Below are 21,792 nucleotides of genomic sequence, written 5' to 3' on the forward strand. Positions count from 1 at the left end.
CTCCCCCAGAAGGAATTGCACAGAAACCCACCACCAGAAAATGGTGTGCCTACCTCATGGGAGTAGCAGATAAAATGCAATTGACTGAAGGACATACAAAAATTTCCAAATTACAAATGCCTATAAACACTGACCCAATAGCACTAAAACAGCCATTTAAACCTTCCCTGATTCTAAATGCACCTCCCCTCACTGAGAAAACACCGACTGCAGGCATTTGGTTTACCGATGCCTCAGTAAAGAGGGTAAATGGCAAATGGCGGTATAAAGCTGCCGCATTAGAAATTACCACAGGCAAACAGGTCATAGAAGAAGGTGAAGGTAGTGCACAAGTAGGAGAATTAAGGGCAGCTGTTCTAGCAGCACAAAACGCAGCAAAAGTTATCTATGTCAATTCCTATGCTGCATGGGCAGGTGCCACACAATGGCTTTGTCAATGGGAAGCCCTAAATTGGAAGTAAACAGATCCCCAGTTTGCAGAACTGAAGACTGGCAATTGCTATCAGATACAGCTAGACAAGCACCATTTAAACTAGGATGGGTAAAAGCCCATGTAAACAATGACCAACCAGCCACAAAATGGAACCAACAAGTAGATGAATTAGCCAGAATTAAGGGAATAAAAACAGGAAATACACAAGATCCCGCATGGTACCAACTGGGGGAATGGTTACATCAAAAGTTAGGCCATACAGGCCAAGAAACACTTTGTTTTGCAGCCCAAAGCCGAGGCTGGCCTCTAAACATGAAAACATGTAAAACCATCCCTACAGAATACGCCCAATGTAAACTGAAATTGCAAACAAATCACCCTGCTAAAACACCACCCCTACACCTTAATGAGGGAAAAACCCTATGGTCAACATGGCAAATTGATTACATTGGACCCTTTAAACCCTCCTCGGGATATCGGTACGTCCTCACAGGAGTAGAGGTCATCTCAGGCCTAATTATGGCAACTAAATGTCAAAAGGTTAATGGTCAGAGCACCATTAGGGGATTATCCTCTTGGTTTTCAGGCCTACCAACCCCCGATGTCATCCAAAGTGACAACGGCTCACATTTTTCCAACAAGGAAGTGCAAGAATGGGCAAAACAGGAAGAAATTTAGTGGGTATTCCATACCCCCTACTATCCTCAATCAAATGGGATGGTAGAAAGAGCTAATGGCTTATTGAAAAAGAGCCACACGAGGCCCAGTGGGATACTCGACTTTGCAAAGTACTTCATCAATTGAATAATCGGTATGGGCCCACTGGGAGCCCTGGGAGCCGAGCATTCTTTGCAAAAACTGGACCTGATGCTCCACCTCCTGATGAAAGAAAATATCCGACAGCATTACAGCCAGGACAACCTGTCATGGTAAATTTACCACAAATTGGAACTGCACCTATGGCTCTAACTAAACCTCGTGGCCCACTTGCCTGGGAAGCTATTGACAGCAGTTGTGCAAAACACAGAATTAGGGCACGATGGATTTTTCCTTCTTTCTAATGGGGTAACCTGTCCGGAAAACCCCAACGAGACCAGTTTGTTTTACCCTTTTATCTTGCAGCCTCCTCAAAGATGAAAATAAGATACATCATCCTACTGCTGTTCAAGATTTCAATAATACTTGCTTCCCCACGAACGCCCACCTGTCTCAACTTAATTATCAATCAGGAAATCAGCCATGATTGTGTCAATACAGATAAGCCACCCATCTTGTTACTCACAGACAGCAACATAAACATGACTTGTAAAACACGATCACCTGTTAATGAGGGATATATATATGTTACGATTATTCACAATAACTCTTACACGCCTTATAGAAAATGCTGTAACATAAGTCACTGCTCAATACATGCCAGAGGGGACGAACATTATGATGTTAAAATATGATGCAGATGGAACGCTCTGAAGGGACGCAATGTAATACTAGGAACAATATCTCTCAGAATCACTAAACCGATCACAACAACGTCAGTACCTACTCTGAATACTCCCCTAGTTTTACTAAGGAGTCTTACTGAGAGAACCCTAGAGTGGCCATGGTCTCAAGCTCATGTTAAGTATATCGGGACTATGGGAACACTCCCTAGGAAAAGAGATCTAAATCTTTCCACCGTGGTCATACCTGGAACTGAAGTGTACTTAGAAAATGAATGGAGCTGGGACAGAAATGAAACTGATGTTAATAAAATTCCCCGACTTTGGGGAATGGCAGGGACAGAAATTAAAATAGGATGCTGGATGATCAATGGGTCTACCCATGAGAAGGCAACGGAGATTTCTGTGTACAACATTATATCAAACCCAAAAGACACAAAATTTTGCACCTCTGAAAGATTGGACTGTTGGTACAATTTTACCTTAGTACAAGGTGTTTTCATAATCTGCATCTGGGCTCACAGGGACACAGGACTACCATTTAAATTCAAAATAGGCATTACTGAGCCTAGCACAACAACATCCACCACTCACTTAACATCTGCCCCAACTGTAAAGGCTAAAAAACCTCTATCCCCACAAATTTCTAAAATTTGACCCTATGCCATCAAATATACAGGCCAGCAACAAGTGCTATTTAATCCATCATGGTCCCTCAAATGAGTGGAATTATCAGTGCATCTTACAATCTCTGCAATTAAACCTACCTGTTCACCATTCCTAAGTGCGTCCTACGCAGGATGGTTAGTGTGGTTGCATGGACGAATCCTCACCTCTCCAAAATAATCAAGAGATGTGACTGGCATTTTAGGAACAGGATTAGGAGTATTAAACAGCAGGGACACTGAAGTTTTAGCAAACAAAATAATCTCAACAACAAGTAATTTACACAAATTAGAAGGTCCATTGCAATCTTCTCTGTTGGCACGGGGAACTAACCAATGGCTCTTATCTGATATATTACCTCCATGGGAAAGAATTAATGAAAAGGACCACCAACTAATTGTGAACGCACTAGGTGCAACCCAAATTAATGTCTCTCTCGCTCTTAGTTGTATTCAAGCTCAATTATGGGTACAATCTACTGTGGCAGCAATTGTAAGAGAAGGTGAAGAGGGCACCCTACCCAGTGAAATTTGAAAAGTAATCTGAGATAATGCAACTGAATTTGAAAGGGAATTCCAATCCTGATGGTGTCTAGTCTATTTTACCTATGACCCTACTGACAGTAAAGCTACAGCTTTTGTTTTAACAATACGCAATGCTTTGGTATACACCATACACCCAATCATTGCACTGGGATTAAATCACAATGGAACTGTCCTCTATCTGTTAGAACATAGAGTATGGGCCCAACAAAAAGGGAACAAATGGCAAACTATTGATGTTGATGCATGTGTCGTATGGGAACAACAGGGATTTATTTGTGAAAGTAATACCATTAAGGCCCAAGACATTTGTCTTGACACAGAACAACATGTTTGTCATTTTGAAATACATCCTGATGAAACCCCTGAAGCTGTACTTATATATGTTGAAAATGTATGTGTTTGTATGAGAACCCTTTGTGGGTCTATATTTATAGACAGCATCACTGTAGAGACATATAATCACTCAAATATCTGTATTCATAATTTTACCAAAATTATGGGATGTGACTTTAACTATTCAGCTCCTGTCACAACCCACCAACTGCTACAATCTAACTATACATTGCATCAAGATTTATTACCTACCCCTATAGGAATGAATCTCACGTTGGTTAGAAAACTGTTGCAACATAATGACCTGAGTCAATTGCTAAAATTAATTCAAAACAACGGACAAAGAACCCTGATTATCATCCATCATGATGCAGAGGAGATACACCATGTCCTAGAAAGAGTGAGGAAAGATGAAGAACATGACTGGTGGGAAACTCTTTCTGGATGGTCTGCAAGAGCAACTGGAATTTTGAATTTAATGCTGCATCCAATTGTAGCTTTGTTAGTTTTAACCTTATAATCATTCTGTATATCAAAGTTTGGCAAAAAATGAAATAAATTACATCAATCCAGCATGTAAAACATATATAATCAACTGATTCTATCTGTAAAATGGTATATAACTACATTAATTAGGACACTTAAACTAACAGCTTACCAAATAATGGCCACTGATCTGCAATATGCCACATATTTATGACATAGAGGCAAGAGGTAACCATACGACCACTCTATGAGTCAATAAAGTGGATTGACTGTAGTCACGGGGTGGAGTGTGATGGGTGCACTCGACCTCTTAACCAAAGTAGCAGTAGTTTGGCACAGGATCCAAAGGAGGTAAAGGCCTGGGCCGTGGCCGGGCCAAGAACCCCTCTGGTCCCAACCTATTCTCTGAGAACCCACAAACAAGCCGAGCGGCATGGAAAGCATTGATGCATATGAGCTTGGAACACTGATCATGCAACTGATACATGAATAGCAGGTGGCTTTTCCAAGACTCATTTATAAAGGAACAAAGCAAGCTGTGGGTACAAGGAGCCTCATGCATACCTTTCCTATCGCATGTAATTTGACTATGAGCCAAGCACTTTATCCTATAAATATGACAGCCTAAGTGAGCCTTCTTGGAGCCCTCCCTGCTAGGCAGCGTGGCTGCATGGTGGTGATCTCCCCTTGAGCTGGGATACCTCTTAAGGTTGCTCCTCGAGGCAGAGAGACCTTTTACCAACAGCAGATCCTTGGTAAGTGACCAATATCGCACATAACCTTGTAGTATGGTAACTTTGATTTTGTCTTGGCAACTTTGATTGCATGCTGAATTGATGCTAATGAAACATTACATAAACTTTGCATGTACAATCCCTTAGACATAAACCATTGTCCAAGTCCGAGACTAAGATTGGACCTAGCTGCACCTAAGCTCCATCGGGAGTTTAGAAAGCAAGGGGGTCTACTCTGAACCTCGTGACTCAACACGAGGGTCCTCCATACCCTTTTGTATCCTCAGTCTCCCTGTGAATCATTCTAACTCGAGTGTAACCCAATTTTCCTTTGTATGTTTCTTCCATGCAGTAATTAATAGAGTGAACCTTCCTATCGAACTTTGTTAAGTCACACTTTTACAACATCATATTAAAACCACTTTTGCTAATACCTTTGACGGTGATTTTTTAAGCACTCTAAATCACTCATTCGCAACAACCATCCACCAAAGAAGTTGAGAAAGAGCAAATGAAAGTCAGCATTGCTAAAGAGCAAGGCAAGGCTCCATCCTTTTTTTTTTTTAAAAAAAAAAAAGAAAAAAAAAGAAAAAAGAAAAAAAGAAAAAAGAAAGAGCCCAAATTAGGAAAATTGAAAAGGTCATAAACGGGCAGATTAAACGTAAAATCACAATAAGGCAAGCCAAAAGAGAGTCTGAGGAATAACTTTCAAAAAGCATAAAAACTAATTATAAAACCTTTCTGAAATACATCAGGAGCTGAAAACTCATCAGGGTATCTGTAAGGCCAACAGATTATCCAGGCTTAAAGGAGCACTCAGAGACAGTACCATAACAGCAAAATTAAATGAGGTTCTTCAAAACATGCTCACCTTGGAGAACCTGCAGGAGGCCCCTATGCAGGAGCTCTCCCCATCTAAGGTTGAACTGAAGGATCTGCCTCAAACTGAAAAATCAGAAGAGGAGGTTATAGAATAAAATCTACAATAAAGAGGTTACAGGACTTCATCCTGACAAAACTAAGAAATGAAACAGTTCAGCTACTGCGTGTGTCATGGTTTGCTCAAAACTGCTTCAGAACCAGAGGACTGACTGCAAATGAAAATGCAAAGCCAGGTTCTAAGAAGAGCTCCTAAAGAGAACTTGGGTACAAAGACCAATAAACCTGTCAGACGATGCAGGTACGGCTTCATACAACATACATTTCAGTTTTGGAACCCCTTGCCATAGGAAGTGTCTAGTAAGAAAACAGAAGGCTACTAATGCTAAGACACCAAAGACAGTCACTCACTACTGGCCAGTTTTGAAGACAAGGACTTACATGGACATCTGGTCCAACACAGTATGGCTCATGTGATTTTGTCTTTCCCTCATCTTGATCACCTCCATTTTTCTATGGTTTTTGCTGCTTGTGCTTTTCCTGATATTTTTCTCCTCCACTCCCTCCAAGGCTGCAGCTACTAATAAAACAATTTAATATTGTCTGAATTGAAGAACAAGAATGTTCTCTCTGCCTGTTCCTTAGACTATGGCTCCAGTAACCATAAACTTTTCACCGAACTCCAAGCAGCACAAAAGAACTTAAAATACTCACATGCACACACAAAACTCTAAAGGATACAACCACAATTAGATAATAACTGTAGAAACATGAAAAATTAGCAAGTGTTGAAGTAGAAGGTAGATTGTCAATAACATTTTATTTTGGAAAACAAAAAGCACCTATACTCTTAAGCAAAAGTTAAAAGAAAAGTGCCTATTTTCTCAAAAAAAAATAGAAATGAAGCTCCAACCTTTTTGCAGCAGCTAGCAACTAGATAGTCCGAAGTTGGACACAACATACACTGAGTCAAATGGAGCCTATAGAGGATGCACTTCCTGAAAATAAGACAGTATGGAAAATAAATGCAAAGAAAGAAGCATAAATCAGCCTGTAAATCTTTCAGAACTACTAGAAATGAAACTACATACCATATGTCAGTGGGCTCATATATCCACACCAGTAGAGCTGGGTTAGGGCCACCACACATTCTGGTAAGTTTACAAGTGGAATGTATTTATTTGGACAATACTATTACCACAAAAGATATTAAGGAAATTCTTCAAGAGGCAGCTTCCACACTTTACATGTCTTCTACAAAACAATGTGGCTTTCTTATTTAAAGTTGCCTGTAAATCTCATGAGATTGCTTTATAATTAAACAGACATTATTAGTTTAGACTACTAGGCAGAGAGAAAAAAAATATTTGTAGCTCTTGAGCCAACAACAATGCTTTCAAACTTCTCAAAGTCAATTGTCCAAATACAGTTACAAGAACTACAAGCCAGGAATCTGGATCAGAGGAAATATTATAGTAAGAAATCCAGTTATCTCCCCTTATAAATGCAAAAACTGTTAGTTTTCAAATGAAATTATCAGATAATCTGTATCAGCCCCACCACCCAAACCCATGTCAGTTATTGCAATCATCTCTCCAAGTCCTGCCTGGAGGAGTGTGCTGGTTTCGGCTGGGATGGAGTTGGTTTTCTTCCTGGCGGCTGGTGTGGTGCTGTGCTTTGGATTTTAGTATGAGAATAATATTGATAACACACTGATGTTTTGGTTGTTGCTGGGTGATGTTTACACTAGTCAAGGACTTTTCGGTTTCCCATGCTCGCCAAGTGTGCGGGAAGCTGGGGGAGGATACAGCTGGGACAGCTGACCCCAGCTGACCAGGGCGCTGTTCCATGCCATATGGCGTCATGCTCGGTATATAAAGCTGGGGAAGGAGAAGGAAGGGGGGGACGTTCAGAGCGATGGCGTTTGTCTTCCCAAGTCACCGTTACGTGTGATGGAGCCCTGCTTTCCTGGAGATGGCTGAGCACCTGCCTGCCCATGGGGAGGAGTGAATGAATGCCTTCTTTTGCTTTGCTTGCGTGCGCAGCTTTTGCTTTCCCTATTATACTGTCTTTATCTCAACCCGTGAGTTTTCTCACTTTTACTCTTCTAATTCTCTCCCCCATCCCACTGGGGGGGAGTGAGCGAGCACGTGATGGGGCTTAGTTGCCAGCTGGGGTTAAACCACGACAAGGAGGAACAAGTATCCAGCACAGAGCAAAACATAGCTGCTCTGTGTTTCTTGAGGACATCCAGAATGCTGATGAAGATACCCATCGGTGACATGGAGGCGTCTAGGGCCTGATAGTGAAACAACCCTCATCGAGAAAATAGAGGTTTCAATCAACTCATGTTCATCCCAGACCACATAGATGAACACACTGGTGGTAAGACATGGCCATATGACCAGTGAGCCACTGAGCTTCACGATGAACTTTCAACATTTGTGAAAAATTACATAGGAGGTCAACAGAATCCTCACATTTCCACCTTAAATTCACTGCTAACTACACAATTTGGGTTAGAGATAGCATTATCACAAAGCCAAGAGATTCATGAAGATCAGGGAATGAACACACAGGAAACTGTCAAATGGAAGCTAACACTGACAAAAAACTAAAATGATTTGGCAGGAGCATTTAACCAACCTACACATCTTAAAAAGTCCTAAATTAGCTACTTCCAACTCAGGTGAGGGATGGATGACTATTGCAACAAGTTCAATGAAGATTTCCTCTCACTCTACAGTCAAAGTCAACCAGCACCAAAAAAAAAAAAAAAAGGGATGTTTAAATACAGGATAAAAAAAGACAAGACAGATGGCATTATTATTCTGTTACACAAGTCAGTGGCATAGCTGCATTGAAAACACTGGATTCAGGATGCCTGCAAATACAACCAAACAAATGTTTCCAAAGAAGTTGAATGGGAATGACCAGGACCTCAAAAGAACTCTCATTTCAGCAGGGAGACTGAAGACATTAAATATTTGTTTTAATATGAATGAGAAAGACAGAGGAAAACAATTAATGGTGCAATACGGAATACCTGAAAGTCATCTCTTCATTTCACAATAAAGAGTAAGAGAGTATCAATTAAATTAAAACATGATTTCCCCTGCCTCTCTCTGCCTAAAACAAATCACTGAGTAACTCCACGGTTTTCATTCCCCAGCTGACATCTCATAGCAAATTAAAGACCTTTAATACAAACAGTGAGGAGCCTCAGAAGCTCCAGGGTGCCCCAGAAAGAACAGAAGCAGGTCTGGACTTCTTGGTCTTGGACTCCTGCCAGACCAAGAGACTTTATCAAATGAAAATGCCCAGAGGATCCTAAAGAGAAAAATCTCTTTTAGTTTATTTGTTTAACTAGTGATATTACTTCATATTTACAGGTTGAGTTTGTACTGGTAGCTTTTTGTTTTTACAAGTCTATGTTCCAGCTGACCCTGGTTTCACAGTACTTACACCTACTGTGGCAGTTTTACAACCTGTTGTAGCTGCCCCACACAACACAGCCAAAGCCGAGCTGTTCTTTTGGTAACACCATCAGGTTTCATAGCTCTCCTTCAGCAAGTTTCAAATTCTATCTAGGTACCTCATCTCTATGGTAACTGCTAACCCCATGGAGCCTCACAGCACCGTGCTGGAGGAAAGCAATCCCCCATCCCTCGCTGGGGAAATGGGATGCGGGAAAACTGGATGACTTGCCCAAGGACATGCAGGAACTCTGTGGCAGAGACAGGAAACCAGATGTTCTGAAGGCCAAGTCCAGAGCATGAACCACAAGATACCCTTTCCTCTCCTACCAGCACAACCTCACACTCCAAGTGGCTCTCAGCATCAGAGGCACTTCCAGCCACACTGTGGTTCTCCATTTACAAAGCAGGAGCCTTAAGGGATATGTCATGATATGCTCCATCCCTTTGCTACTCTGCTGCAAAGAGTCGGTCAACGAACAACCCTCTCTTCCAGCTGCTTGCCGCCAGCACAGCCACCGGCCCAGGACGGTCGTTGCAGTGCAATGAGGAGCTTAACACAATTAGACTTTCATGGGATTCATCTGAACTCTGGGGAAGCAAGAATTTCACAAAGCTATAAAGGTTGCTTTAAAAAGTTTTCCAGATTTTATCATTTTTCACACAGTCTGCAATTCTCCTTCCTGGCTTTTGAAAAACGACACACAGCTGTGCTTTGGATCACAGCTGTGCCTTTTCGCAGCAGGCAGAGGAGGCCCGATGCTAGGCTGGGGTAGCCAGCGTCACCCTGAGCCGCTCAGCATTTCTCATCAGCGAGGAGGGCCCGGTCCCCCTCACCGGCACAGCAGGGTGCGGCGTTGCGGGCTCCTGCTGTATCACAGCATTTCTGAACTATTAAATGCCAATTTGGATCTGCTCTCCTGAGTAGAATCAATGTGAAAAAATGAACACACACATGAAAGGCAGTGGGGAAGATACAGGAGAAAAATCTAATGAGTGTTGGATTTCCCCCCATTTTAAGGCAGTTTTCTTTCTTGTATTTTCTACTTCAAGCTTTTGTTTTGTTATTTTTGGTCTGTTCTGGTTATCCATGCTCCTACCAATTCTCAGCATCTTATTTTCACATCCATCTTTTCCCCAGATTCTGAACATATTTTCTGCATTTTCCAAAGAGCTCACTGGGTTTCATGTAGCTGCAGAACAGATGGCACAACACTTAGATTTGCTTTAGTAAACGGACGAATGTGATCGCTTTGTTCTTCTCCCCTTGCGTCTGTGCTCGGTGGAGAAGTCTGCCTCTGCGAGCCAGGCGGCCGAGGACAGCGATGCAGCGGCCATCAGCCACCAGCGGGGCAAGACCGGGCACTCGCCGAATCTCCTGGAGCCGAACCAGCGCTTGGGCAGCATGGGTGGGCACAGACACAGCATCTCCCAGTCGACAGCACAAGAACCAAACGCAAACGGCCACCTTTGCCCAGGTCTACAGGAATAAGAAACCTTGGGAAAGGATTAAAGCGCAAGGGGAGGTAGGGAGAATGAGGAGCACAAAAGAACAAGATACATTGACTCTCCCAGAAGAGCCTGAGGACAAGTACTGTCATTTTTAGCCATATTTCAACCTCTTAAGCAGCCTTCCATCTGTCAGAATTACAGTATGTGGAAGGAACCTGTTCCGTCTTGTGGCCAGAGGCCACTTAGTCTCATGACAGCAGACTGTGATCAGACCTAGCTTCTTGCAGCAAGTACAGAGCAGTAAGAATTAACCCCTGGCATGCCAAGTGCTCTCCTGTGCTGGCAGACACAGGCAGCAAGTTGTCCCTGAAAGTTTCGACTGGTGATGGATGAAACAATCAGTCTCCTCTTTGAAAATCCAGGTATGGCTAGGTCACATCATGCCTATACTATATAGAGGACCCCACCCATTCTTCCAGCGGTCTCTCACGTGCCCACGAAGCACAAACACAGGGCCCACAGTGGTATCTCCAGGGGTGTTCCTCAGTTAGGTGCCCAGAGTAAATCTGGACCAAAGTGCCTCATGAGAGAGATGATGCTGAGTTTGTTTCTCCAGCTGATCACATCAGCAACCAGATGTGTGTTTGAAAGAGGTCTGGGCTATGAGAACATTTCAGGTCACCCCTGTTTGGTCTTTCTAAAAAGGCTGAAAATTAAATGGCAATCCTTCTATCCCTCAGATGTGATGCTCGCCTTCCTCTTACTCTGGGCTATCAGCCTTTCCTCCTTCTTCACGAAATCACCAGCCCATTTCAGAGGGACCAAAGGTAAGTACTTCAGCCCACTTTGATTCATTAAAGAATTTTCAGATACCCATTTTTGGTTTCCATTTGGGCTAATACCCATTTAGAAATATGGTAAATTACCATGAGAAGGAGATGTAATTTTTCAACCCATGGGGATAATCTCAGAGGAGGAAGAGAGCATGTATAAGGAAGGTTAATTAGCCCTGAGGTCTTGCTCTGGGAAAAAACAGCAATCCCTCTCTTCACATGCTAACACACCTATGTGCTCCCAGAGCTCAGACTCCCCCTGGTTTTACATTGGGCTTGCGATCCTCGATGTACTACATTTGGGATGTCTTTGCTTTATCAGCCAACATTAATACAGACACAATTTTAAATGTACTAACGCATCCTTCGTTATAAATGCATGAGTACATTCATGGGCACCAAATGATTTTAGCATGAACCAACTTGTTCATCCACTCACTAACTTCTACATTCACAAGTGTGTTGTATTTATAAAACTAGTCACTACAGGTAACAACCCTTAACCACAGCTCTGACAAACAATGTTTGGGGCAGCTACTTCTTACCTTGGGCAAAGAGGAGGAAGAAAAGAGAGCAGAGTAGTGAAGGTCAACATTTTTCTATCAATTTTTTTCTTAAGGGTTATCTTACAGAGTTTCTGCTGAATTTTTATACTTTATTGGAGGAAAAGAAAAAGTAATTTTAGTTCAATCTCACAGGAATTGAAAACTACTTTTTTTTTTTTTTAATTTGACTCTCTACAAGTCCCTTTATGCATCTCTCAAGAATTAACAGTTTTGCTTTTCTCCACATCTTGCAGCGATTTTTAAAAATTAGCATAAAGCTTTAAAATTAATTGCATTTTTAAAATAAAAATAACTTCAGCTTTCTTGCAGGCAGCCACTGAAGTGAATCACATGGTTATGCAAACCACAACCAATATTTTGATGCCAAAAATACAGCTCAGCAGAGAGATGTATAAATACTGGCCAAACCTTGGAAAATAAGGGTTACAGAAGTAGATAACAGAACTCTCCTTTCAGGAGCTATTCAAATTTCCTTCCTTTTTAACTTCCTTGGAAAGGAATCAATTAAGAAACAAACATTTCTTCGGCTTCTGCACCATCCTTTTTTATTGCTTCTGTCTCATGGGGGAAACTAAATCACACCTTAAAAATTCTCCTAACTGTTCCTTTCGGAAAGCAAAGTCACTCGCTATGGCGAGAGCTCTCAGTGCTCAGCTCCTGTGCCTGAACAGTCATGGGGCTATAAATGCAAAATTTCAAGAACTACAAAATTCAGGTAGCAGCAATTGGTCTTTGGGACTCTGTTCTTCTCCGAGGCTTGCATGTGACTCTCCAGCAATAAAGACACTTGGCACAAGTGAAAGATGTGTGCAAACAGAGGGTTTTCCTATTTTACAAGTGATTCATAGGGGAAAAATTGCCAAAAGACCCATTTACTTTCGAATTCCTTTTTGCGCTCCGCCAAGGTAAACTTGGGCATTTGTACACTTTTGTTCAGTACTTGCACAAATTTTATAGAGGGCTAAAATTAACATGCAGGGACTCTTAACTACACCTCGTTAAAAAAGAGCTGAAATATAATTAAATATTTGTAAGCATTACAAAGTAAGTAAACTTGCTTTTCAAACCTGGACCTAATCTTTCCTTAGTGAAGCACGCATGCAAATAACAGCCAGATACCTGGCACGTGCATACACTTCTAAAATGACAGCCGGGGCCTGATATTAGGAGGCCTCTGTGAATTTAATGGAAAAAAAAAACCATTAAATTAGAATATAAGTACCACAGACCAGGTTTGCAGTGCAAATACATATACAGATCAGCACAGACCATGTGATCACACTATCTAATGTGACTACAATGTTTTTTAAAAGCATTTGATTCATATGGAAAATATGTGGATAGAGAAGCCTGGAAAGCAACTCCCCCATCTGCCACCTTTTCCTCCAGTAACTCCTGTCTCACTCACTAGTCATGCTAAGCCTGCAACTCTTCCTAGCAAGGAAAGGATTAACCATACTCTTAATTCTTGCTGGAAATGCCTGAACCAGAATACTCAACATTCTTAATATCAAGACACATGGCTGTAACAAAGACCTTGGACACTGTGCTTAAAAAAACCCCTTCATGCAGTGCACACCTATGGGTGTCTGACCTCATTCTACTACTATACAGAAGATGAGTGAGTTAATTGGCTGAATTTTTTCCATTTGTTCTCCACTGATCTGTTTTGCACCTTTTTAGTTGAGCAATACAGATAAGATCTAGGTCCTCTTGAGAGAGCTAATGCTCATTAATAATACACATAGGTTTATTGGAATTTGTTCTTCCTCTTTCCTTTGACCCAAGTGTAAGGTATTGTGCACTAAAAAAAATATATAAATATTCGTATATTTGTCTTTTTGTGCATTTCAGACAGCGCAATGTGCCTCCCCTACACACCCCATTTAAGGATGTATAATGTCAAATCAAAACAGGCTCTGTTCATCTCCTCTATTATTAACCAAGAATCTTCTGTACAGATTTGAATATATGTTTACTCTGTGAAAACCTACATATTGCAATCTACAGTTAAGAGCAATACTAGACACCTACATAAACAGAGAAAAAGCAGGAAGAATTCTGCAAAGCAAATGAGCAAACGCTAAATGGATCCTATTATATTGCTCCGACTCTGTTTCAGTGGAAAAGGGAGAACAAATATTGAACATGCAGTATTATTTATTTTTGCTGAAGTAGCTCAGGAGTAAAGAGTTAGGCATTGCATAAATACGCAACCCACACATTGCTTACGATCAAACTACAACCCTGTACACAAGGACTAGATACAAAAAACAAACCAGGAGTGGGGTAAACATCAGGTAATCAGAAAGAATTACATCCGCCAATACGCAGCAGCTGGTGAACTTGAGCTTGTGTAAGTCAAGTGTAGTTACCCAGGTGCCCATGGCAAAGACCGCATCATTCAGCTATGTGCTGCTACGCAGCCTGGGACGCTGCAGCTCAGGCACCTGCCTGCTGCAGTTTGCATATAGAATCATAGAATCATTTAGGTTGGAAAAGACCTTTAAGATCATCGAGTCCAACCGTAATATGCACGGTCCAGGGCACAGAGCCCCGGCGGCTGACTCCATATGGGAGGCACATGTCAGGCTGAGGGCATAACCATGCAAGCAATGATGAAAAAGCAACACGGGTTACAACAGATTGCCAGTTATCAATTCAAATGCGACAAACGATCCCTGTGGGCAATGCTATTTCAAGAAGTGTCTACCTGGCAGGGGAGCAGCTGAGTCCAGGAGCGTGGGCTGCAAGTCTGTGCTTTCCTGAAGTTGCACTTTCAGTGCTCATCCAACAACATAAAATATAGTTGGGGTAAATTACACACATTTCTGGAAGTTCTTATGGGATTTTAAAGTGCATTTATAATGACAACTTGATCACTGAGACAGACTAGAAAGATAGGCAACAAAACAGGGTGTTTCATAAGGTCAGCATTGCTTCCCAGCTTGCAGGAGTCCCCAACCTCAGCACAGTGTAATAAGGAGCGTGCAGCCAGAGCGATTACAGCCAGCAAACCTGGCGCAGGCAATATGCAGCACCTTGTCAAATACACAGCAGTATACATGTCTAATGCCTTTAATTTTGTATATTGCAATCTGGTGCATTAATAAAGCCCATTATAATGGGCAAAAGAAAGATTGGAGCAATTTCTACAGATCAGTGTGCTTGGAAGTATTACATTAGCTTCCAGTTTTCAAAAAGTGCAAAGATACATGGTTCTCATTAGCTGATGAGTTTTCTGAAAATCATGGAAAAGATATTTGAAGGTAACTAATTCTTGCTACTGTGCGACTGAGTCAACATTGTTTAAAAAAAAAAAGAAACAGCTCACAAACCAGCAATCTACTTATGTAAAATTTGATAATCTCTGAGCCTGACATGGACTTGTTCTGACCCATTATTAGGAATAGAGAAATGAAGAAAAAAAAGTCAGAGCTCCTCTTCATTCACTCTGCAAACTTAGGCCTGAAATAAATCAACACTACAGTCTGGTAATGTTGCCATGATGGAGGTGGCCTTTGTATATTGCTTACTATGAAAATCAGGAGTTAAGTTTCAGAGTAGGTAGAAGACAGGAAGAAATTTGACAGTTTATATTTGTTAATGAAATTGCTTCATCTGCCTTCTAATGAAATAATGTTTTGGCAGAACAGCTGGCCAGAACAGGAAATTCTGGCAAATATTGCAATATTCTCTTACGCTTATGAATAAGAATACTCTGGAATCTGAGTCAACTCTTTCAACAAAGCAAAAATCAGCAAGTTACAATAATAAAAAAAATGGAAAAATAAATCCTGGAATTTCTGTGTCCAGTGTAACAGCTGAGCTTCTGAACATCAACTGCTCACAACAAATCGCCTGTGAATGAGCTACAAAGTAAGGATTGCTGACAGAAATTATTTGGTGCATAATTTTAATTAACAACTAAATTCAAGCAAGTCATGCTTTATTCCCAGGCAATTCACAAACAGAAAAAGGTGACATTCATAAAATAAATTACTCTTTATGAATTATTCACCCAGTTCTAATATCTTTTTCAGAATTTCCAATCTGTTCACTAAGCCCTACTGTGAAAAGTTCAATACCATATTCATTAAAATAAACTTAACGTAACTGAACCCTGAAGGAAAGCATACAGGGATTGGTCATTACAACCAACTGTTCCGCATCTGAAATTCCTGTTTTACACAAGTGCAGAACATGTTATCTTACCTGCGGTTTAAAAGCCGTTATCAACACCTGGATTACAAGTGCTATCCTCCAAAAGAAACTAAAGATATCTGGGCATGACCTACTGACCTACTTCAAGACAATCACTGGCAGACTTAAAAGACGTCGCCTCTCGCCTGACAGTGGCTGGTTGTCGTACATCTCAGGATGAAGCCCTGATCATAGACCTTTTCCCTTGCCATGTGAAAGAACGTGCCTAAGGCAAGGTGAGTCACGGGCTAAGGGAATAAACTTTCCACGTCCTGGCCCTCCCCTTGCACTAAATCACCACCTGGGTCTGTCCTCCAACAACAGCAGGAAAGACACGTACAGGGTCCTGAAACAGCAACTCTCTTGGTCCGCACTGCCAGGATGCAATCACAGACCCACCAGGGATTCATGAATGCAAATCCTACAACGGAGGCAAGCAAACCAAATATATTCACTGACCGTTGCTTCGGGAAAGCAGTATAGTGATGAATGAAGAGGAACTGGAGCAGCCACTATCTGTATTACTCACCATGGAGAGTTCACTTCTCCCCCATTAGTAAATACAAAAATATGTAGTTTTATTGGCAGCCAAATAGCCAGGCTGTGGTCCTCAGAGGATAATCTGGCAGTCATTGCTGCAAAGTTTCTCCATTTGGTTTGATATTAAGTTAAATAAAATGTCTCAGATCTCTCTCATAACAGTCATCTGGTGTGTTATCTCCCATGTATATTAGGAGGGCTGTTTTCCTGAAACCTAATGTATCATTGTAACTAGCATATGTCAGGGAATTGCAAATCAGCACATTACAGAGCATCACTGTATTCCCAGCCCTGAGAACAAAATACAGTACTGTACCAGAGCACAGGACCGTACGTCAGCAGAGAAGCTTCTGCTCTGCTGGGAAGCTGCTCTGGGCATGCTGGGGTCCCAAAGGCCAGGCAGCACTGAAGGAAGGGGACTCATGATGCAAACCTAATATTTTTATTCTTTCCCAGAATCTTAGCCAGATTGTCAATGGTTTGTTGGTAGTTCAAGGAAACCCACGGAAGTATATAAAAGCAGGAAAAGAAACACGAATCTGCATTACCTGAGAATAAACAAGAGGGCCCAGGACAGGTAGTGATGTACCTCAGAGAGACTTCTGTCCCTCCAGGTCACCATGACGGAGGGGGAACCGTGTGCTCGCAGAGGAGAGATGAGTCACGTTGCTGTGCTCAGTGCTTCTACACATACGTGATGCAGAAACAGAGGAGGGGAGAGCAGAGAGGAAGGGTGGCTCTTTGAAAGGCTGGAGAGGGGCTCCCCATCCACTTCCAGAGAAATATGTCAGCATAAATAAATTACCTCTGTTCTCAATTAAATAAAAACATTTTCAAAGTCTGAGTTCTCTACAAATCTCAAAAAAAGTTGCTGTTTCTCATTTTTTAAGGAAAATCTAAATTTTACATAGACATTTCTGAGAAAATTTACAGTTTGTGGAGGGAAAAGAGAGTGTTCTTTTCAGAGGGGAAATGGACCAAAAACTTCCAACTAACCCTAATGGATCTACAGCTGTGTTCCTTCTGCTACGTCACTAGCCTAACCTTACGCAGCCCCAGCCTCTGGTTTGCATCCAAGAAACATGACTAATGTGCTGGAGGAGTAATCCGATGACTCAAAATTCTGGATAGTGACCTCTTAGGGCAGCATGGTATAGCCTGAACACAGCACATGCTCTGAGCTACCAACAGTTCATGCATCTCTTGAACAAGGACAAGTTGCAGAGGTAGTTAGCGGAGCAAAAGGAAAACAGGCCCCATACGTTGCTGACCTGGACCCTGCTGCTCTGTCCACTCCGTGCCAGCCTAACACCCCAGAAAACATTTTCCTTGGAGTCTCAGTAGACCTGCAGCTGCAAAACGCTTAAGATAAATCCTCTATTTGCTGTGAGCAAGAAAGAAGATGGAATGGGAAGGCCCATGACTCAAAACACCAAAGGGAGGAAAGAAAAGAGAAGAGATGGGAAAGGCAAAATGGGAGAGAAAGCAGAACCTACAGTAAGGGGCAAAAAGGTCCAACAGAAAAGGATTGAGCGGCAAGGAGGAGAACAAGGTTTCCACTGAAATGTCACAAGTGGTTTGCTATCCAGCTGCCACCAATGAATTTTTAGAAACAAGAAATTTATATCACAGGAAATATAAGGTGATGAAAAATGACCAAGCCAAGAACATCATTCAAAGTTTCTTCCTCACCACATATATGCCTATAATTATTTCTTATTATTCTTATTTTTTTAAAGGCGAGGGAGAGAGAACCAAGCCCATCGTACTGTTCTCCAAGATCATTGCCTAGGTGCAGCAATACAATACATCCAGCAAGAATGACCTGCAGCAAGTGAACACTCATGTGCAGTTCAACAGCTGCACATTGTTTTAAAGATGAACAGAAACAGACAAAATACATTTCGTGTTATTTTAATATCTACATATATAAATATATGTAGTAGGTAAAGGAAATCAAAATCCAAAGCGCTAGCAGACTGCCAAAAGCAAAATAATGTGGTATTGCTGTTGGCTCCAAAGAAAACGGTTTGTCTACCTTCTTCCAGGAACTTTAAAAGATAGTGACAGAAAGCAAAAGGAGAGGAGGAAAAAATACATATAAAAAGAAAAAAATTACCATGTAAATTGAAACCACATACAGGATCCCATATGTGTATCACATACTCCAGCTCATGGTATGTTCGGCCCTGTAACTCACAACTTCAGGTCAATGCTCTCCACTGTCACCACTCTCTCTCTAACACACATCTGCTCTGGGCATTATCACACTCTATGGCTTATTTGTTCACGTAGAGGCAGAGGGAAAGACCATCTGTAAGTAACAGCCAACTTATATTATTAACAATACAAAACGCGTTTCCCTGGAAAGCTTCACAGATCAGAGATGAAGTTCTTATCTCCTCGCTGGCAATGAGTTTTGTGCTACCTGAAGGAGCAGGTGGGGAAGGCTTCTAACCCAGAGGAGCCTCTCGCTTGTGATAACCGGAGCAGAGAGGTGAGAGGCTGACATGACCCCATTCGCAGCCATCAGTCACATCTGGGCCAGCATTTTTTGAAAACTAGATTATTTAGAAAAAAGTAAAATTGTGTGTTCTGATTTGTGATTGAGCCATGCCTCCTTCCCCCAGGCTAACCAGGCTCTGAGCCTCAACAGCCCAACAGAAGGGGGACAGTGGACACTGGGCAGCGTGGAGGTGTTGCCAGAGGACCACTCCACTGCACCATGTAGATGTTGCTGCAACTGATTTAAAAACAGGGCTGTGGGCACCAGTCATGAAAGGAGATCTCAAAATATGTGTAAGGGGAAAATTTATGTGAGAGATGTTTCAGGTGCTTGGAGCAGTTTGGAAAAAAGTCATAGCTTAGCAGGCTTCCTACCAGATAAGGAGGCATCACAATCCAAAGCTAGAAGGCGAGCAGAATAAGCAGAGGTAAATGCATCAACTAGTGCCACAAAGTTGATGCACATAAATTAAAGCTCATTAAGCCCTGGGGAATACGCTAATCTGGAACAGGCGTTTGTTTGCCATAACTTAATCCTACCCAGAAGATGAACACAGAGCAGCTACACTCACTTTACTGCCAGACAAGACCATTCTGGCAGAGGCTCGATATGCTCTAGCTAAGGCCCAGTAACTTCACAATTTTAGTGAGTTTTGATCAATTTTTTGGGTTCTTCAAATAAACAGTCCTCAAGCATTGTTAAAGAAATCTTAAGGCTACTACACCAAGCAAATAAATCATCATATTTCAAGGCAAAAAGCAACCACTCACAGCTTCAAAGTGGGATGACTTTATGCTTGCTATTAATCTTCATGTACCTGCGACTGGGACATTTGGCCATTTTCGGGGCAGAAAAACTCACTAATGGAAAAAACAGATGTTAACTGATATGACAAAGCACTTATTCCTGACACGCAGAAACGACACAATCTCATTTACATATAGTGCAACCCTGCCCTCCCCAGAAATGCAGTACAATCACAGCTCCTGCTCCACAGCTGTGTTTCCTCAAGGAAGAGGAGAAGGATCAAGAATGCGAACATGCAGAATTCCTGTTGGTAGAGAGGCAACAAAAACAAGATTGTACAGTCTGTGAATTCAGACTGATAATCTAAGTTTTTGCCACCACTTTTCCTCTCATTGCACCACCAAAATTAAATGAACGTGAAGCCAGTTATAAATTGGCCTTTATAAAAACAGGATTTGTTTTCTTTAAATGCACAGAGCTCTACCACCCTGCAGTACATGAATTCTGCAGCCTTTGCACTTTAAGGGACATTAATTCAAATGAATACAGTAGCATACCACTACCATATATTATACTTTGTTTTTACAGATGTACATAGTTTTCAAATTGAAAGATAAAATAATGCAAACCTCGGCAGAAGAATTGGGCGTGCAGGCAAAGTCAACGTACAGGTATGAAATATAAAGTAGGACTGGCATGCTGGCAGGACGTTGCTATTCTCTAGGGAAAACTGACATTATAAGAGGGTAGAGTGTGCAGCTTGAGAATATCTGAATGGCTGAACACAGTTTCCTGTTTACACAAATTAACAGAGGTTAGCCTTTTCCAAGGTTTGAGTTCAGCAAGTGACGTGTAAATTCCATGTGACTCACAAATCCTTTGCATATGACCTAAGCACATAGGATTTTCTATCCCAGGTCAGAACTTGGGTCCAGCATTTTCCTGCAATGGCAATTTCCGGGAAGGGGGATAGAAACTCTAAGACACGGCAATCTTTTTTTCAATCCACCCTTCTAAAGACATGTGGGACTGGTCTGCCCTGCTAACGTTGTTCTGCAGGAGAAGGCTGGGAAAAATGCAGACCAGATGGAAATATATAGCTATTATGAACCATCATAAGAAACATGCAGTATCTTCTCAGTCTGAGGCCAATGTCCCTGCAACATAGCACTTGGTGTTTCTCCTGCAGAATGCTGAATGATCTTACCCACTCTGTTCCCAACGTAGGGGTTAGAATAAAAGTGGGAGGACTCTTCTACAGGTGGCAAATAGTCTACGTTGCAACAACAAGATGGTAAGAAAGATGGAAAGCAAGTTCTTACCATTTTGGGAATTGCATCTAGGGTCTGTATTCCTCGAGGAAAATATTCATATCCACCTCTACTGAATTTTCAAGCCTCATGCATGCCACAAAAACCAAGTAAGATCAGAAAAGCCTCATGGCTTCACCTTCCACTGAGGCCAAGCACTATTTACTACAAACAGGGACTCTTTGATGATTGCCCCACTGCCAGAGTGGAAAAGGCACGCTCCCAGCAAGGACAGGCATCACGCTTGCTATACACTAATTGGAAGAATCGTCTGCTGGCTGTTTTAGCTGGCCTTGCAACCTCTTCACACACAGTCCAAACACTCCTTGCGGGAAAGCTGGCAAAAGCCCCAGGGAATTATAAAATGATGAATTTTGCTTGGACAAGAGAGACTGCCAGAGTTAATTATGAACGATTACTTAGACATATTGGTGAGGAAGACATAACAATCCTCAATACTCAGACTTATTATCAGGCCTGCCAAAATCATGCCTCCGGGTACAACACTGCACGTAGACGAAGAAATTTCTTCAGAAATTGGCATTGATGAAATTTTATGAATAAGCAAAACATCCCATTAGCAAGGGGTCTCTGAACATCCATTAGTCAGAGCAGCAAAAAAAGCATGGGATGGAGCAGCCTAC

At 41.7% G+C, this 21,792-nt stretch overlaps 1 protein-coding gene and 1 pseudogene across 2 annotated transcripts in view; one reads left to right on the top strand and one right to left on the bottom strand.

Moving 5' to 3' along the window:
- ADAMTS2 (ADAM metallopeptidase with thrombospondin type 1 motif 2) overlaps positions 1–21,792 on the bottom strand; it is a 199,217-nt gene that overhangs the window by 133,636 nt on the left and 43,789 nt on the right. The gene's annotated exons all lie outside the window — the stretch shown is intronic.
- LOC142413664 (uncharacterized) lies at positions 57–5,613 on the top strand (annotated as a pseudogene).

This window comes from Mycteria americana, chromosome 8, assembly GCF_035582795.1.
Source record: "Mycteria americana isolate JAX WOST 10 ecotype Jacksonville Zoo and Gardens chromosome 8, USCA_MyAme_1.0, whole genome shotgun sequence".
Taxonomy (NCBI): domain Eukaryota; kingdom Metazoa; phylum Chordata; class Aves; order Ciconiiformes; family Ciconiidae; genus Mycteria; species Mycteria americana.